Here is a 6,000-nt window from a genome sequence, read left to right on the forward strand (position 1 = left end):
TGGATGCCATGGCAGTGGGTTTAGATCACTGTTCTCTCCCTGCCCCTAACGTGTCTCACAGCCAGTACTGATCTCCAGCCAAATCCCCACAAAGCCATTCTGCAGCATGTCCAAACCTGCTTGTGTCAAGTCCCTCATTCCTTCTGCTGCTGCCCTTCCCTCCTACACTTCCCCAGCAGCCTTGCAGCCCAGATGCTGCTGCTGAGCTCTCGGGATGCTCGCTGCTCTCCAGCTCCCACACATCCATCATCTCAGCCTCACTGCCATTCAGGAAGTTCAGCAGAGCTCCCTGCCCTGCTGCTCTCTGCAAGGTCTCTGCCTGCCCAACTTGCTCCAGGGCCCCCATGTCATGGCCAGGAATGGGGGTGGAGGCAGCAGGGGCAGATGCACACCCATGCTTAGTATCCCATCATTTCTGGCCCAGCTAGAGAGCCAAATCAGGACCTGTTCAAAGTTCACTGAAAGGGTCAGTTCCTGTATACACTGAGCCCTTTCTCTGCAAGGCTGAAATCAAGTGCCCAAGCCTTTGATTGGACATTCTGTCAATCAAAACTGTTGTTCATCTGTCTCCTCCTGCACCCCACAGCAAACCCAAAACAACTGCACGTCCTGGCCCTGGTGCAAAGAAAATCGTGTGCCTGGGATCCGGGCTGCTTTCCCGATGGCCACAGGCCATCCCTTTCCCTCTGGACAAAGCCATGCCAGAGCACACAGCTGCCCAGAATCTGATGAACTCTGGAAATAGCATCAGAGATTGCTGTGCAGGGGGCATGGCTGTACCACTCACAAGCTCAGACAACCTGACTTTGCAGGTTCCAGCAATCATCTTTTTCCATCCAAAGCAGACACAGCTGACAGAAAACATCAGCAAAACATACAGGTCCATCATAGATACCTGTAGATTACTCAATGGGGAAGGATTGCTTTCCCAGATTGCACAGCTTTAGCTGCTCTGACTGCTTGTTGGTGTTTTCTCAGCCATAAGACAGACGAGGAACTACAACACAGCCCAGAAACCATTCAAAGACCTCTCCTGCTATTGATACATGCTGAGGACATGACGTCTGCCCTACACACCCATGGCAAAGACAGCCTGAAGCGCAGTGTCCAGCTGAGCGCTTGCTTGGCTCAGCTGCTTCCCTGGGCTCACAGCACAGGAAAAGGCCTCCATGCTCTGCCTACAGCACATAAAATGAAAATCTACCATCCAGGACTTAGCTTGGTCTCCTTACCTTATGTCCTTTTCCCTCTGAACTCTGCTCCGCGTTGTTTCTTCTGATATCTTCGTTGTCAGTGATACTTTTCCCTTTCTGTTCCTCCCCATCATACATCTTGCACAGCTTGATGGAAGAGCTCTCTTGGATGGGAGGCAAGGGCTTCAAGGGAAGCAGTGAAGCGGGACGTGTCTCAGGAAGATTCGTGGCAGGAGTGTAGCCAGTCAGAGCTGCAAAGTGGAGACACAAAATGTAACAGAGCCCCCAGTGCAAAGATGAAGCATCTGAAGCTTCGTATTTCATGGGACAGATTCCTTGGAAGCTTCTAAATAGCTGCACAGGGAAACATGCTCCTGCCACCAGCAGCTTGAAGCAGACCAGAGGGAAAACCCTGCCCCACTTCCATGGAGCTGCCACAGGAACAGCCTGGCCTCTGGGCTGCCCTGGGACAGCAGGGAGCCCAGAGCCCTGTGCTCTCCAGCAGTGGCTCAGCTGCACATGCACCCTGCTGCTGCTCTCCCTGCCCCACAGCTGAGCAGCCCTACAGCTCCACGGGGCACTGCCAGCAGCACAGCTCATTGCAGGGGCACATGCAGGGCACAGCTGTTCCCTGCCAATGTGCACAGCCTCTCTGGGCTGCCACAAGACCCTTCCTCCCAACAGAGAGCGGCCCAGCTCCCACCTCACCTCTGTGTGAGGCTGAGCCACGCTCACAAGGGAACAAGTGAGTTCGGTGAACTCCCACCTTTACAATCAATCCATCTAATGGGTGAGGCATGCAAGGGGTGTTTTCATTATTCAGAAGATCTCTCTGCTTTTTCTTTTCATGCAACTACCATCACTAGAATTCCTTTGAAATGTATGGAGCTGGCAAACCAGGAGAGAAAGCTTCTACAACTTTGCTTATGTGTTGTTCATTACCCATCCACTACTTTGAAATCCCTTTCCTTCTAAACTGTGGGCAACCCACAGTGGTCAACAGAATCTGACAATTACAACTCAGAAGTAATTGCTTTCCAAAGCTAGAGTTCATGGCCTTTGTTTCTGTAACTGTTCCCACTCAGTTCTGGGTTGGGTTTTATTGCTTCACTGCTTTTCTTTCTCTTCACAACAGAGGAAGTGCTGGCACATGAACAATGGCACCTCATGTTTGAAGAAGCTTTGCAATCCAGGTTACATGACCCCAGTACTCAAGGAGTCTGCATTTCCAGGGCATAAACTGACCATTCAATTGGAAATTGCCACTTTTGCTGTGCTTCATTGCTCCATGGGTCTTTCTCCCTGCGTTCTTTCATACAGACAGCAACCAACCAACAGAAAACCCAACAACAACATAAACATGATCTGCCACAACAAATTTCTTATCTTGGCTAATACTGCCAATTTAAATTTTTCTGAATGGGAAGAGTGGAGGGCAGGTGATTCTGAAATGCCCTCCAAGAGAGCTCTTAGAAGTAAGAGAACTAATTTTTTACATTATTTCACAAAGGGTAAAATAATGAGGCAGCCAAGCAATACAACATGAACACATCTTTTAAAACTGGATACTTTCAGCTGGTATATTGCTCTGAGAGAGCAAAAATATCACCTGCTTACAGAGCAATACTGGTCACTTGATGCATTAAGTATTGCAGGTGCATACCAGCAATGAAGGAGTCATTCCAAAGGGGCCATACCCAGCATTTGGCAGAACTAACCCTGAGCAAAGGGACCAGGGGATCTGATCCCTCTTTCTGAATAATTTCTCCAAGTCTCATCTCTCCTATCTTTACATGCCCATAGATGCCAAAGGAACAACAACAGTGTCATTGAGCCCTACACCTTGAAAGCATTGCCGGACATAGATGTGCCAGAGACTGCATTTTGTCTGGCATAATTCCACTTGTCAGGGATCAGGCAAGGCAGGGACAGGGACAGGAGGCATCTCCTCCCCAGCCTCAGCCTGCAGCACTGACACAGGCACAGACAGCCGGGGAAGAGATTTGTCATTGGGAACCTGCCACAGGTGGATTTGGCCTTGTGCTGTCAGAGGATGACAAACTCACACCCTGCCTAGACTGCAGCCATTTGGAAGTCTCCTTCTCCTTCACTGGAAAATTCAAAAGGACTTTCCATCATAAGAGATTTCCCAATTCTTCCCAGAGCAAAACCATGAATAACCCAGTGCAGAACCAATATCCATGAATCTCCTTTAAATCTAAAGGAGTTCAGACCAGAAAATACCCAAAGGAATGGTTTTCTCTTTCAAAAGCAGGAGGAAGGAACGGGAACATTTCTCATTTCATGCTAAATGCCTTCTTTTTCTACTCTAATTTTGACACAAGAAAGGCTGCAGGGCCATAAAAGGCACATGCAGCGTGGAGCGGAAATGTTTTCTTTTTTGCGCTGCAGTTCCAGAATCCCAAGGTACCACTCAAGCTCTTGCCACTCAACACTTCACACTGGAAGAATTTTCACTGCACTACCAGAGAACACACCCAGGGACTGGGCTCTGGGAGAGTCCGCTGAGACCATCAAGGAATTGAAATTAATTTAAAGACTTTTTTTAAAGAATGCGTTTTAACCAACCTTTCCAATTGTCAACTCTGAGTCAAATTCCCAATGGTCATTTTAGGAGAGATGTGCCCTGTACATACCTGCATGCTCCGGGGTCTTCTCCTGGCTTCTGCTGCTGGGTCTTGGCCTGGAGAAAATGGAAGACAAAAAAACATATGAGGAGCTAGAAGGAGAAGGGAGGGAATGGGCATACCATGAAAGAGGCATGGTCACTGTGATGAAGGAGGAATTGCAACACATAAACCCAAGAGGATGCAAAGATGATGCATTGTCCTTAAGCTTTCAGTTCCTGGAGTCGCACAGAACTGGCCAAGCTCTGGCTGAAATAACAGCCAAGTCCAGCTGGGGACCCATCCTGAGACACTTTGAAGCCCTGCCTCCCCTTCCCCAGCACCACCTCTGCTCTGGGGGCATTGCTCTGGGGTTTGACATTGGATGAGCAAAATGCGGAGTACTCAGAGGTTTGCCTAAATACATGGGAGACTGTGCAAAATCACCACAGGAGATGGGAAGAGTGAGGTGAAGAGCACACTGGAGCAGCAGACACCTTGGCTTACCTCATCTCCTGGGACTCCTGCAATTCCATCTGGGGAGATCTGTGCACAGACCCAGCAGCACTGCCCACAGGGGGAATTCCTGCCTTGCGCAGACGGGGAATCAAAGATTTTCCCAATGATCTCTTCTTCATTTCGCTGCTCATGGAATACAGCAAGGAGGTCTGGAAAGAGTAGAACACAGTGCTCAGATCAATCATCCACACTTGCCCCCTTTGATGCCTCAAGAATTTTATCAAATGCTCTTAACTGGGACCTGGTAGGAAAAGTCAAACTGATGCAGCAGCTTGGCTGTGGATTTGGAATGCAAAGGGAACTGGACAGGGAGAGACCATGTCACACATTTCCAAGCTCTCCCCACCTTCTCACTTCCCTGGAAATGCGACTACATTCCCAGCTGGCATCCACAGGTTTGACATCAAGGTGTTCTGGGGTGCCACTGCCTCCCCTGGCCTTTTGGATGCCATGGCAGTGGGTTTAGATCACTGTTCTCTCCCTGCCCCTAACGTGTCTCACAGCCAGTGCTGATCTCCAGCCAAATCCCCACAAAGCCATTCTGCAGCATGTCCAAACCTGCTTGTCTCAAGCCCCTCATATTTCTGCTGCTGCTGCCCTTTCCTCCTACACTTCCCCAGCAGCCTTGCAGCCCAGATGCTGCTGCTGAGCTCTCGGGATGCTCGCTGCTCTCCAGCTCCCACACATCCATCATCTCAGCCTCACTGCCATTTAGGAAGTTCAGCAGAGCTCCCTGCCCTGCTGCTCTCTGCAAGGTCTCTGCCTGCCCAACTTGCTCCAGGGCCCCCATGCCATGGCCAGGAATGGGGGAGAAGGCAGCAGGGGCAGATGTACACCCATGCTTAGTATCCCATCATTTCTGGCCCTGCTAAACAGCCAAACCAGGACCTGTTCAAAGTTCACTGAAAGGGTCAGTTCCTGTCAGGGAAGAGGTCTCAGAGCTCTGCTGTGTTCTGGGTTGACTATATGATGCTTTTATCCCCAATCATCTTGTTCTGTTTATACCCAATAATAAGTTTTACACCTTTAAGACTCTCTTCCAGACAGTGAAGAGGGGAGGGAAGAAGCGCACAGTTTGTTTTCAGACTGCTCTCACTCCTCCACATTCCTGCTCCTGGACTGTGTTGTCTGCGGATGGACAGACAGCCGGACAGAGCTCCTTTTTCCCTTTTTTTCTGCTTTTAGTTAGTTTTAGCTGGCTGAGGCAAAGAAGTTCCCTGGACTGTGATTTTTTCCCTTTTTTCTTGGACCTGTTCAAGCCTGCTCTGGACTGAACACCCAGAAGAGCACCGGCAGCTCCACCTGTGGCCCCCTGGCCGGGCCTGGGCCGCGGCGTTTCCAGCACCAGAGACTGGTCAAAGACTGAGTGAGCCGAGCTGCAACCCGGGGAGGGGACTGTTCTGAGTTTGCTTTCTTTGGAGCACTGAGAAGTTTTATTGTTTAATATTGTTTGGGTTCTATTGTTTAATAAACAGGTTTCTTTCCACTTTTTCTCCAAGGAGATATTTTCTCCCAAACCGGTTAGAGGGGGGAGGGGCAATTGAATCTGCTTTTGTAGAGAAGCCCCTTTGGGGGTTATCTCCCAAACTTGCCCTAAACCAGGACACAGTGCCACCCAGACAGACGGTGCCCAGAGAAGCAGTGTCCATAAGGAGCCCAGA

This window comes from Passer domesticus, unplaced genomic scaffold, assembly GCF_036417665.1.
Source record: "Passer domesticus isolate bPasDom1 unplaced genomic scaffold, bPasDom1.hap1 HAP1_SCAFFOLD_109, whole genome shotgun sequence".
Classification (NCBI taxonomy): Eukaryota; Metazoa; Chordata; class Aves; order Passeriformes; family Passeridae; genus Passer; species Passer domesticus.